Here is a 13,796-nt window from a genome sequence, read left to right as displayed (position 1 = left end):
GACTCTTGATCTCAGGGTCATGATTTCAAGCCCCACGTTGGGTGTAGAGCTTACTTTAAAAAAAAAAAAAGAAAAGAATAAATAATCCATTTTACTTACAGTGCATTAAGATTACAATGTTTACACTGAGTACCTAGAATGTTTACTAAAATTAATCTAATTAAAGTAAAACTTAACTTTATTCTAGAACATTCTCATTACTTACATTCAACAAACAGATAAAACAGATGAAAGTCACAGAATCCTGTTAAATTTATAACCATCCACATATAACATAGATTACATTATCAAAGAAAGGATTAAACAGACATCTTCATAGCTTTTTGCAAATTCAACATATTTCTAGGCCTCCACATAGTGAAAGCAACAGGCAGATTTCTTGACATCATTCAATCTATTTAAACAATAAAAAGATTGATTGTACAGGGGCACAATTTGTCAAGCAAGATTAAATAACAGAATTCTAATTAATATTGGCTTTTCAGAATTTCTTAAGAAGAGACATACAAGGATTGCTCAGTGCCTACAAATAATTAAATCTCTTAAGCACTTAATACAGTAACTGCAGGCTTCATTTTGAAGTCTTTGTTAAAACGAACAATTGCATACTCAGGGAAATCAAACTCAACAGTGGAGTATTTGGCTTTAATCAGAGCCCACAATCCCCAAAGATAAGAGAAGCCAGTGCAAACTGACTTGACTATTTTTACCTCCTTTTGCGTAACTTCTGTCTCTAAAGTCCTTATATTCTTTGTAGGCTTCAAGGTAAGAATGTAGTCACTGGCCCTGGAGTTTCCCATCTGGATAGAGAATATAGTCTACACCACTCGGACATACACATTCACTGAAATGATTTCTAATATCATGTAACAGGTAGTTATGCCAAGAATTTTAGAATCAATGAACTGTATGACAGCTTGTTTCTCACCATAAATTCTATTCTTCCACAAGAGGACATTACGGCAAAGCACAACTAACTGGTAATCCCAGGTTGGAAAGAATCTTCTTGAATGTCATCGCCTCCTGAAGAACCTGAGGGTTTCGTATATTACTTCAGAACATTTTCTTAATGTCTCTATCTGCAAATGCTGTGGGAATGGGAGAGAAATATCTTCCCATCTGTAGCCACTGATTACATTTGGGAATTCAACCATTGTGTGCATGAATAGTATAGATTTTAGCAAGCTGATGAGCTATTAGCCTGAAAAAAAGCTGAGTTGCAGACACCACAGTGTTTTTCTCGGTATAAACTAATAGCATGGCTCATTACTGAAGGTCCAACTGAGCTGTGGTGTGCAACTATGAGCTTACAATACTCAAAAACTCTTTATTTCCATATCTCACCAACTAACCTCTCAGTCTTATTGTTGTAGCTTGTCACTAGGATTGTATCTTCCATTATATTATTCACATAGCAGCCAGTAAGTTTGTGATTTCATCTATAATGATCTGCAGGCCTCCTCCTGGTTGGGGGAGGTTGTGGGGGGGGGGGGTGGCTCCCACCATGGCCACAGGTGTTGAAGGTGGTTCAGAGACCTTCCTGACAGCTCTGCTCCTCCTGACCCTGAATCATGACGTTCAACTTAAGCACCTCCAGGGAGCCCACTGATATAATTAGCCATGGTCCAGGCCACAGTAGAGACCACTGTAAAGAAAGTGCCAAAGCCAAAAACCATGGTGGGTGCTGACTAGCTGGCCTGTGACTTCCTGAGAGACTCCATGCATCTGATGCCTTCTGTTTAGTTGTTTAGTTTATTACTTTTGACCCCAAACCACTGCTTCAAAGCCGATTCATGTTCACCTTCTTCCCTCTCTATAGGATGAGTAAGGATTTTGTCCTCAAATTTTAGGCTTTGAGGTTATGGCCTTTCCCTGGTTTTACTGATGATACTGAGGATATTTTTTTATTTTCCACTGCTCAGTTTGTTCCTTATTGGTTCTATGAGTAAGAGAGAATTTAAAAATCTTTACTACTCCCTCACCCAGATTAAAACTCAGGTAGTGTTTTCTTACTACAAAGCGGTGGTTCTCAATTCTGGCTGCACATTAGAATTACTTGGAGGAGATTTTACAATTCCAGTGACTTGACTATATGCCAGGCCTTTAAACCAGAACTTCCAGAGCTACATCCAGGCATCCCCATTTGAAAAACTCTCCCAAGTGATTCTGAAGCTCAACCACCACTGTAGGGTCTAATACTTCTTTCTCTATGTGTTTTTGTTTTGTTTGTTTTGTTTTTCTTTCAGAATATGTGTACATTTGCATAGCTATCCACATAAATTTATCTCTGTGGAACAAATTCAATTATTTTTAGCATCAACAAATTTCAATTAAAACTTATTTTTTCAATGTTTTCAATTGAGCTACTATCAGATTATGACAAATTATTTTCACAGTGATACTGTTTTTAGGAATGAACAGTTATTACCAGAAACTAATTATTAAATTGTACAATATAGAGAATAAGATTTAAAAAGATGCAGAGAGAATTGAGACTCATACCGAATAGTGATTCACTGTGCTAGTTGAGACTGCCATAAAAAATTACCACAGACTGGTGGCTCAAACAATGGAAATTCATTTTCTCATAGTTCTGGAGGCCAGGAGTCCAAACTCAGGATATGGGCAGAGGTGGTTTTTTCTAGGCCTCTCTCTTTGTCTTATAGGTGTCTGCCTTTCTCTGGTTCTGCGCAAAGTCTTCCCTCTGTACCTGTCTGTCTGTGTCTTTACAATTTCTTTTTAAATGTTTATTTTTGAGAAAGAGAGAGAGAACATGGGTTGGGCAGGGGCAGAGAGAGAGAGCGAGACACAGAATCTGAAGCAGGCTTCAGGCTCTGAGCTGTCAGCACAGAGCCTGGCATGGGCCTCGGACTCATGAACGGCGAGATCATGACCTGAGCTGAAGTCGGACACCTAACCAACTGAGCCACCCAGGCACCCCATGTCTGTCTGTATCTTAATCTTCTCTTATGAGGACACCAGTCAAATTGGGCCAGGTTCCAATTTGATCTTATGATCTCATTTTATCTTAATTAGCTCTTTAACAATCTATCACCAAATACAATAACATTCGGAGGTACCAGAGGTTAGTACATCAACATATGAATTTTAGAGGAACACAATTCAGACCATAACATACACAAAATAACAAACTTTTGAGTTTATAACTATGCCAGAATTTTGAAATGATAAAACTAAAACAACAGATAGGGCATCAAGTATAATTAAGAATAAAACTTTATCAAAAGTTTTCAAGTGTAAGTTATTATTCTTTTCCATAGCAAAGATAGTACGTACTCAGAAATTTTGGAAGACACAAAAGAGTAGAAAGGAGAGTAGGAGAAACATTGTTTTCTACCACTCATAAGTACTCTTCACATATCGATGCCTGTCCTCCTATTTTTTTTCCTATTCACGTTAAAAAATAAACATAGTTGGTAAACATGATACCTATGAAATGATGCATTCTGCTTTTCAAATATTTACTCAATATAATTTAAACATTTTCTCTTTTATACTTTTCATTGAAATATTTTTAACAGGTGTATGATGCTACAGCTAGTCAAGAGAAACTGTTTTCTTAACAATTCTGCTTCTGGTTTGAATTCATTTGGATTATTAGTCAGCGTCCTACCAAGAAAACTACACAGTTAAACTGGATAATTGAGAAGATTTGTGAAAAATAGACTTTAGTCTTGAGAACAGTTTTGGATTTACATGAAAACTGAGATGACGGTACAGACAGTTCTTTTACATACTTTCTTGCCCAGTGTCTCTTATTAACATTTCATCTCACTATGGTGCATGTTACAATTAATGAACCAATATTGATTCTTTGCTATTAACTAAAGCCCATAGTTTATTCAGATTTCCTTAGTTTTATGTAATGTCTTTTTCTGTTTCAGGGTCCCAACTGTGATACAACATTACACTGAGCAGTCAAATCCCTTTAGGTACCTCTTGGCTGTGATAGTTTCTCAGACATTCCTTGTTTTTAATGACCTTGACAGTTTGCAGAATACTCGTCAGGTATGTGGTAGAATGCTACACTAATGGAATTTTTCTTATTTTCTATTTTATGATTAGACTGGAGCTATGAGTTTTGAGAAGACCATGCTATTTTTCATTTTGTCATATTAAGGGTACATATGTTAGCATGATTTATCACTGTTGGTGTTGACCTCAGTCAGCTGGTTGAAGTCATATTTGCCAGGTTCTTCTACTGTAAAGTTACTGTCCCCACTTCCTTTTCCTTAATGTATTCAATGGGGGAAAATCACTATGTACAGCACACACTTAAAAAGTGAAGATTCATGCTCCCCCTCCTTGAGGGATATGTCTGTATGCATTATTCAGACTTCTTCTGCAAGGGGTCTTGTCTTTTATCCCTACTTATTTATTTATTCATTTTTTACTAGTATGGGCTCATGGATATATATTTTATTCTTTGGGTTTTAATACAATGCTACTTTATTTTGTTGCTCAAATAGTTCCAGATTTGGTCCCTGGGGGCTCTTTCAGTTGCCTCCTATGTTCCTCTGACATACTCCCATCAATGTAGGATTTTTTAGAGTACTTCCTTACTTTCTGACACTATAAAATGCTGTAGGCTTATTTTGTTTATTTCTTGCCCTAGTATTCGGATCAGCCATTTTTTCAAGGAGCCCTAGGTCCTTTTATTGGAGAATAATTATTAGAAAACTAAGATGTGGACATTTGGTGTGGTCATTGTTACTGAGATTTGTTACTTTTTGACTTGCTCAGCTGACAGAGCAGAGAAATATATCTGTGTATACTAACTCATGCATATATTCATATTTATAATTATCTCTATATGTAAACATCTCTATATTAAGCTAAAGATGAGTTCATACTGATGTCTTCAACTCTGATCCATTACCACACGGATTATTTTAGATTTCTCCCTTGTCTGTCTATAAATTTCCACTCCAACAATGAGAAACCTGGCTCTGACCATCTACTAGCCATTTACTTAATTGTTCAATTATGATATATACATAGGAGTATTAGAATTGTTAACTTTTACTTCGGTAGAAAACAACTTTATCAAATGGGGTATAATGCTCATGTGCAGTTTCTTTTGCCTTTAGTCTTCCAGATTCAACTCATTTCCAAAGTTACTTAGGTCAGTACCTTTCTCTCGTATCCTTTTACACGGAGGTTGTTTCATATATTTGTAATATAGTTAGATTCTCTGCTCAGAGTCTGCATTCCATCCTGGGATCCTCTGACCTCCTAAATAATGTTTTAAAATTTACATGCATTACGGTTTACTCTTTGTGCTGTAAGTTCTACGGGGGTTAACAAATGCATGATGTAATGTACTCACCATTATAGTAACATACAGAACAGTTAGTTTCACTGCCCTAAAATCCTCTGTAATTCACCTATGCAACCCTCTTCCACAACAAACCCATGGCTACCACTGATAGTTTTACTCTGTTCACAGTTTTGTCTTTCCTAGAATATTACATAATCATGTAATCGAGATCAGACAGGATGTACCTTTTCCAGACTGGCTTCTCTCACTTAGCAATGTGTATTTAAAGTTTCTCCATGTTTTCTGTGGTGGCTTGATAGTTCCTTTCTTTCTACTGCAGAGTAACATTCCATTGTGAGAATGAACCACAATGCATTTATCCATTTGCCTATTAAAGGACATCTTGATTGCTTATAGTTTTTGGTGAATACAAATAAAGCTGCTATAAACATTCATGTGCAGTTTCTGGTCGAGACATAAATTTTCACATCAGTGAGTAAATACCTAGAAACGTGATTGCTGGATTGTATGGTAAGATTAGATTTAGTTTGGCATGAAACTGCCAGACTGTCTTTCGAAGTGGCTGTGCCACGTTGCATTCCACCGGCAATGAAGGAGGGTTCCTCTTGCTCTGTATTCTCACTGGAAGATTTTTATAGAGGCTTAATTTATAATGATATGGGCAGAGTTTGGGGAAACAAGCAAGGGATAGTGCCACACGCTGGAGCTACCAATAGTATACGTGGAGGAAAAGGATCCTGGAGCAGCTGAAGGGAATGTGCTGCCTCTCTGGAGTTAAGGCCTTGGGGAAAGGAGCACAGAAAACCAGCCAACACTTGGAGATCTAAAAAGGAGATTCATGGCTGTAAATACCCCAGCTTTACTCTTCTCCCTTCTGATTGTTCTCCTGCTTGTGCCTCTCATTGACTAAACACAACTAGAAGCCAGGGAAGAAGGCATCTGTTGATGCAATCTAAACAGGTCAGCCTCTCATACCACAGAGCAGGCCGCAGGAAAAGTGGGCAACATCTTGCAGGTCACATGAAAATATCCGGTATATTTATGCTTCTGCAAATTTTTACTGTGTTTCTTTTTTTTTTTTTTTTTGCATTTCAGATTATTTCCCCTTGGAAATAGTATTTCCAATTGTGTATTACCAGAAAAAAGAAAATGAAACTTTTGAAGGTTGCTGAAGGACTTCTACATGTCACATAAATAATATCTAAAGTTAGCCTATCATAGTTCTAAGATCTTATGATTTCAGCATCATTGTTGATATACATAGGTATATATATGTTGATATACAATTGATATATATATAAATTGATATATATATACACATGTGTATATATTGATATATATATGACATAATTTTATACACTTCCACAGGCATTACTTCTTTTTTCATTTGTGGTTACTATTTTTGGCACATGGAAATTTTAATTTAATTTGGGAACAAGACTGTATATGATGCAAGAGTTGGGTACCTATTAGAAACAAGGCTTCATATATTTTTTCTTTTAAAAATGAATAAACACCACTACCTAAATATTGACATAAATATAGATATTTACTAAAGATAGTGGCTAAATCTGTCTTCAGAAACATATGGTAAAGAGTCTCACCTTAAAGACATGATAATCATGACTTCAAGTATGTGTTCAAATTGTTCACTTGTGTCATTAATGCTAGTTTCTCTCTATCAGGGCATTTTCATGAAAACTGAAAGTTTGTAGACTGTTTTGTCTCTGTTCATTTCAGGTTTTGGCTGTTTTTTTCCTCGATAACAGTGACTTCTCTAGTGTCACTGTGGGCTTCTTGCTCCTTTTTCCTTTCTTCACTATCCTTCACTCTGATCAGGGGATGCTGACAATTCCTAAGATTGCTGAAAAGAAGTCACTGAAGAGACAACAATGTTTAAATCTTTCATCGTTTCTCACTTAACAGAGATATACACCTTTTTATTCCACTGAAAATGCTCTTACCAAGGTCACCAATGACTCACTTTTTGCTAAATCCGGTGAGCACTTATGAGTTCTTATTCAATTATTTGACCTTTCAGCAGCAGCTGGCACTATCGATGATTACCCTTTTCTGCAAGCACTGTCATTCCTTGTCATAGAGGACACTGCAGTCTCCCTATTTTTCAGGTCTCTGGAGTCAGACTGTCTGGGCTCAACTCTTGGCTCTGATTCTTAGCTGCATGACCTTGGTTAGGTCACTCAGTATATTTAGGATCCAGTTTCCTTACAGTTAAAATGGGGATGATAATAGTACCTATCTCTTCGGGTAGGTGTAAGTAGTCATTAAGTGAATGTATGAAAAATGATTCAGACAATGCTGGGTACTTCAGCACCTCTTCAGTCATAGCCAGTGTTATGATGGTAAATTTGCTTTCTTTTTAGAAATAAATAAATAAATAGAAATAAATATTTCTAAAATATTTCTTTTTAGAAATAAATAAATAAATAAATAAATAAATAAATAAATAAATAAAGGCCTTTGTAGTGTTGCCAATTTCTTTGGTGTAAATACTTCCGCCAGGGCCTGAAATACTTCTACCCTTCTTGAATAATTAAAAACTTGGCTTTCCCAGGAGCTGGCTTCAGCACACTGCCAGTAGCTACTTTCCCCCTTGGCTTCTTAATCTATGCTTAACCTCCATTGTGGGCTCTTCTTCCTTCCATTTGTTAAACATCATTCCTCTTCAGTGGTATGCCCTAAGCTTCTCTATTGTTTTATTTTATATATTTTCTGTGAACAATCTCATTCGTTAAAAAAAAAAAAAAGGATATACAGACTTCTGGGGAAGATGACAGAGTAAGGGGATTCTAAGCTCACGTTGTCCCATGGATACAACTGGATAATACCCACATCAGTGTAAATACCCCAGAAAACAACACAAAGACTGCCAGGACAGAATCTCTACAGCTAAATGTAGAGAAGAGGCCACATCAGAGAGGGCAGAAAGGGCAGAGACATGTTTGGGAGCCTAAAGGACCCACAGCAGTGTCTGAGGGAAGGAGGGATGACACAAGTACAAAGAGGAGAGAGGACCAAACCCCACACTAGGCACCCCAGGCACAGGGGACCCTCATGGGGAAGACAAAATCCCCGTAACATTTAACGTTGAAAATCAGAGGGGCCTAAAAATCAGTGTGGCTAAACACTTGGAACTTTAAAAATCAGCAGGCTCAACTCTGGGAGAAACAGCACAACAAACAGCTCTGTAGAGATACGGCATAAAAACAGCAGTTTGAAAAATGCCTAGGGTATACAGGAAGGAGATTTATTTATTACTTTCAGAGCATGTGCTGGAGGGAGAGGGATCTTTGGGAGTCTTTTCCAACAACAAAACAGCTGGCGGGCACCATTTCCTTCTTGCACCCCCCAGCTTAGATACAAGGACACCTGCAGTGCAACACTCTCCACCTAGCTTGCTAACAGCATGCCCCCCCTTTGCACCTCTGCACCTCTGCCCCCTCTAACCCAGCAGGACTTAGGCAGGAGTTTTCCTAGATGGCTGTAGTTCCCTCCTGCAGTGGATGGGCATGTACCTTGTTGGCCCAGCGCCCTGCCCCGGTGTCTCCTGTGGACGCTCCCCTTCCGACCTGGCAGGCTTAGGCAGGAGTTCTCCCAGGCCACTGCAGGGTCCATCCTGCTGTGGACTAGCACACCACTCCCTCCCATGTTTTCTTGTCAGCCTGCCGTCTCCAATATGCCCTTGGCCAGATGCCATCCAAAGTGGTGCCACAAGCCTGGCAGGGTCCAAGCGGTCCCAACAGGTGCCAGCATTACTCTAATATGGCCCTGAGAAGAGGGGAAAATAACCACACACACTAGTCCAACTGTGGGCCTAGCAGTGGGCTAGGGGCAGATGTCTGGTCTGACTGCAGGCTCCACCCATCAATGAAAACTTCTCAAGGGACAACAAAGGAAAGGTGCCCTGCAGTTCAGTGCTCTGCATCTCTGGCAAACACGTGGTCTGACTCAACTTAACCTTAAGATAGCACCAGACTGGCCCACTAACAACAAAGGGACCAAACCTTGCCCACAACAGGCAAAGAGAGCCTTGCAGATGACTGTACTGAAGGCAAATGTGGCTTAGTCACAACAGTAGGGCACACACAACACACATAGGAGACACCCCTGAAGTGCCAGATTCTGGTGAACACGAGCCATTGCACTGCAGGACCCTATAAGACCTCTTCTTCATAAGGCCACTACTTTCAAGGGCAGGAGATGTAGCTGCCTTTCCTAACACATAGAAACAGTCACAGAGAGTTAGGCAAAATGAGAAGACAAGGAGTATATCTCAAATAAAGAACAGGACAAAATAACAGCAAGAGAGCTAAGTGAAACAACAATAAGTAATATGACTGATAGAGAATTTAAACTAATGGTCATAAAGATACTCACTGGACTTGAGAAAAGAGTGGAGGACTTCACTGAGACCCTCAACAAAGAGATAGAAAACATGAAAAAGAACCAACCAGAGATGAAGAACTCAGTAACAAATTAAAAATACACTAGATGGAGGGGCGCCTGGGTGGCTCAGTCGGTTAAGCGACCGACTTCGGCTCAGGTCATGATCTCACGGTCCGTGAGTTTGAGCCCCGCGTCGGGCTCTGTGCTGACAGCTCAGAGCCTGGAGCCTGTTTCAGATTCTGTGTCTCCCTCTCTCTGACCCTCCCCCATTCATGCTCTCTCTCTCTCTCTCTGTCTCAAAAATAAATAAACGTTAAAAAAAATTAAAAAAAAAATACACTAGATGGAATCAAATGTAGACTAGAGAAAGCAGAAGAACGAATCAGCAACCTGGAGGACAGAGTAATGGAAAGCAATCAAGCTGAGCAGGAGAGAGAAAAATAATGATAAAACATGAAAACAGGTTAAGGGAACTCAGAGATGCCATCAAGCACAACAACATTTGCATTATAGGGATTCCAGAAGGAGAAGAGTGAGAAAAGAGGGCAGAAAATTTATTTGAAGAAATAATAGCTGAAAGCTTCCTAAATCAGGGAAAGGAAATAAAAACAGGAGGCACAGAGAACCCTCAATAAAATTAACATCAAGACACATAGTAATTAAATGGCAGAAGTAGTGATAAAGAGAGAATTTTAAAACCAGCAAGAGAAAAGGAAACAGTTACATACAAAGGAAACTCCATAAGGCTATGAGCTGATTTTTCAGCAGGCATTTTGCAGGCCACAAGGGACTGACATGATATATTCAAAATACTGAAAGAAAAAAACAAAACAAACGAAACAAAAAACCCTGTAACGAAGAATACTCTATCCAGCAAGGCTACATTCAGAATAGAATAGAAGGAGAGATAAAGAGCTTCCCAGAAAAACAAAAGTTAAAGGAATTCATCATCACTAAACCAGCCCTACAAGAAATGTTAAAAGGGACTCTATGAGTGGGAAAGAAAGAACATAAGTAGGAATAAGTAGGCAGCACAAAAGCAATAAAATTAAGTATAATTATTAAAATCAGTCAAAAGACTCACAAAATAAAAGGAAATAAAGTATGATACCATGTACCCAAAATTTGAGAAGGGAGATGAGTTAAGAATGTAGTCAAACTTAAGCTACCATCAATTTAATATAGATTGCTATGTGCATAATATGTTACATTTAAAGAGAGTGGTAATCACAAATCAAAAACTGGTAATAGATATGCAAAATATAAAGAGAAAGGAATCTGAGCAAATCACTAAAGAAATCCAGCAAACTATGAGAGAAGGGAGCAAGAGAAAAAAAGAAACAGAACTATATAAACAGCCATTAAAACAAGTAACAGCATGGCAATAAATACAGACCTATCAATATTATAAAAACCATTATTAAAAAGTATATGCCAACAAATTGGACAACCTAAAAGAAATGGATAAATTCCTAGAAACATATAGCCTACCAAAGCCGAAGCAGGAAGAAATAGAAAATTTGTACAGACCGATTACCAGCAATGAGATGGAATCAGTAATCAAAAGAAAAACTCAACAAACAAAAGTCCAGGACCAGGTGGCTTCACCAGTGAATTCTACCAAACATTTAAAGAAGAGTTAATACCCATTTTCTCAAACTTTTCCAAAAAATAGAAGAGGAAGGAAATATTCCAAATTCATTCTATGAAGTCATCATTACCCTGATACCAAATCACATAAAGACACTACAAAAACAGAGAACTATGGATCAATATCTATCTCTGATGAACATAGATACAAAAATCCTCAACAAATATTAGCAAACAAAATCCAAGAATATATTTAAAAAATCATTCACCACGATCAAGTGGGATTTATTCCTGGGATGCAAGTATGGTTCAGTATTCACAAATTGATCAACATGACACATCACATCAATATGAAAAAGGATAAACACCATTTGATCATTTCATTAGATGCAAAAAAGCATTTGACAAAGTAAAACATCCATTTATGATAAAAATCTTCAACAAAGTAGGTTAAGAGGGAACATGCCTCATCATAATAAAGTCACATATATGAAAAACCCACAGCTAACATCATAATCAATGGTGAAAAACTGAGAGCTTTACCCCTAAGATTAGGAACAAGACAAGGATGTCCATTCTCACCACTTTTATTCAACATAGTATTGGATGTCCTAGCCACAGCAATCGGACAAGAAAAATAATTTTAAAAGTCCACATTCATAAAGAAGAAGTAAATTTTCACTACTTGCAGATGATATGTTACTATATAGAAAAAACCATAAGGACTCCACAAAAAAACTACTAGAACTGATAGATGAATTCAGTAAGGCTGCAGGATACAAAATCAGTATACAGAAATCCATTGCATTCTATATACTAATAACAAAGTAGTAGAAAGAAAAATTAAGAAAACTATCCCACTTATAATTGCACCAAATGATAATAAAATTCCTAGGAATAAATTTAATCAAGGAGGTGAAAGACCTGTACTCTGAAAGCTATAAAACACTGATGAAAGAAATTAAAGACTAGTCAAAGGAATGGAAAGACATTCTATGCTCGTGGATTAGAAGAAAAAATATTGTTAGCATCCATACCACCCAAAGCAACATACAGGATATCAACAGCATTTTTCACAGAATAATCTTAAAATAATCTCAAGATTAATAGAATCACAGAATAATCAAATAATAATAAAATTTGTAAAGAACCACAAAAGGCCCTGAATAACCAAAGCAATCTTGGAAAAGAACAAAACTGGAGGTATCACAATCCCAGATATCAAGGTATACTACAAATCTATAGTCATCAAAACAGTATGTTACTGGCACAAAAATAGGCACATAGGTCAATGGAACAGAATAGACAGCGCAGAAATAAATCCACAATTCTATGGTTAATTAATCTATGACAAAGGAGGCAAGAATATGCAATGGAAAAAAGACTGTCAGCAAATGGTGCTGGGAAAACTGAACAGCTACATGCAAAACATAAAACTGGACCACTTTCTCACACTATACAAAAAATAAACTCAAAATGAATTAAGGATCTAAATGTGAGAAGAGTAAAACTGGACCACTTTCTTATACTATACATGAAAATAAACTCAAAATGGATTGAAGACCTGAATGTGAGACCTAGAACCATAAAACTCCTAGAAGAGAGCATAAGCAGTAATTTCTCAGACATCGGCTGTAGCAACATTTTTCTAGATGTGTTCCCTGAGGCAAGGGAAGCAGAAGCAAAAATAAAGTATTGGGATTATATCAGAATAAAAAGCATCTGCACAGCAAAGGAAGCTATCAATAAAACTAAAAGACAACCTACTAAATGGGAGATTTTTGCAAGTGACATAACCAATAAAGGATTAGTATCCAAAATATATAAAGAACTTATACAACTCAATATGAAAAAAAATCCAATTAAAATGGACAGAAGACATGAACAGATGCATGAAAGACAGAAGACAACAGATCTGTTGGCTAACAGATGCATGAAAAGATGCTCAACATCACTCATCATCAGGGAAATGCAAATGAAAACTACAATGAGCTATTACCTCACACTTGTCAGAATGACTAAAATAAAAAAAAAACACAAGAATCAAGAAGTGTTGGTGAGGATGTGGGTAAAAAGGAACCCTCATGCAGTGTTGGTGGGAGTGCAAACTGGTGCAAACACTGTGGAAGACAGTATAGAGTTTCCTCAAAAAATTAAAAATTGAATTACCATATAATCTACTAATTCTACTGCTGGGTATTTATCCAAAAAATATGAAAAGAGTAATTCAAAAAGATATATGCATCCATATGTTTATAACGGTATTATTTATAATAGCCAAGATAGGGAAGCAGCTCAAGTGTCCATCAATAAATGAATGGATAAAGAAGTGGTATATACAATTGAATATTACTCAGCCATAAAAATGAAATCTTCCTATTTGCAATAACATGAATGGATCTAGAGAATATAATGCTAAGTGAAATAGCTCATTCAGAGAAAGACAAATACTATATGATTTAACTCATCTGTGGGATTTAAGAAACAGACAAAAACA

General features: G+C 37.2%; 1 pseudogene; it reads right to left on the bottom strand.

Moving 5' to 3' along the window:
* Nucleotides 1-542: 542 nt before the first annotated feature.
* LOC121036517 (ethanolamine kinase 1-like) lies at nt 543-1,676 on the bottom strand (annotated as a pseudogene).
* Between the last annotated feature and the right edge of the window lie 12,120 nt (nt 1,677-13,796).

The sequence above is a fragment of the Herpailurus yagouaroundi genome, unplaced genomic scaffold (assembly GCF_014898765.1).
Source record: "Herpailurus yagouaroundi ecotype Mexico unplaced genomic scaffold, PumYag 28, whole genome shotgun sequence".
NCBI lineage: Eukaryota > Metazoa > Chordata > Mammalia > Carnivora > Felidae > Herpailurus > Herpailurus yagouaroundi.
The sequence above is the reverse complement of the archived record's forward strand: the minus strand, read 5'-3'. Positions and strand labels throughout refer to the sequence as shown.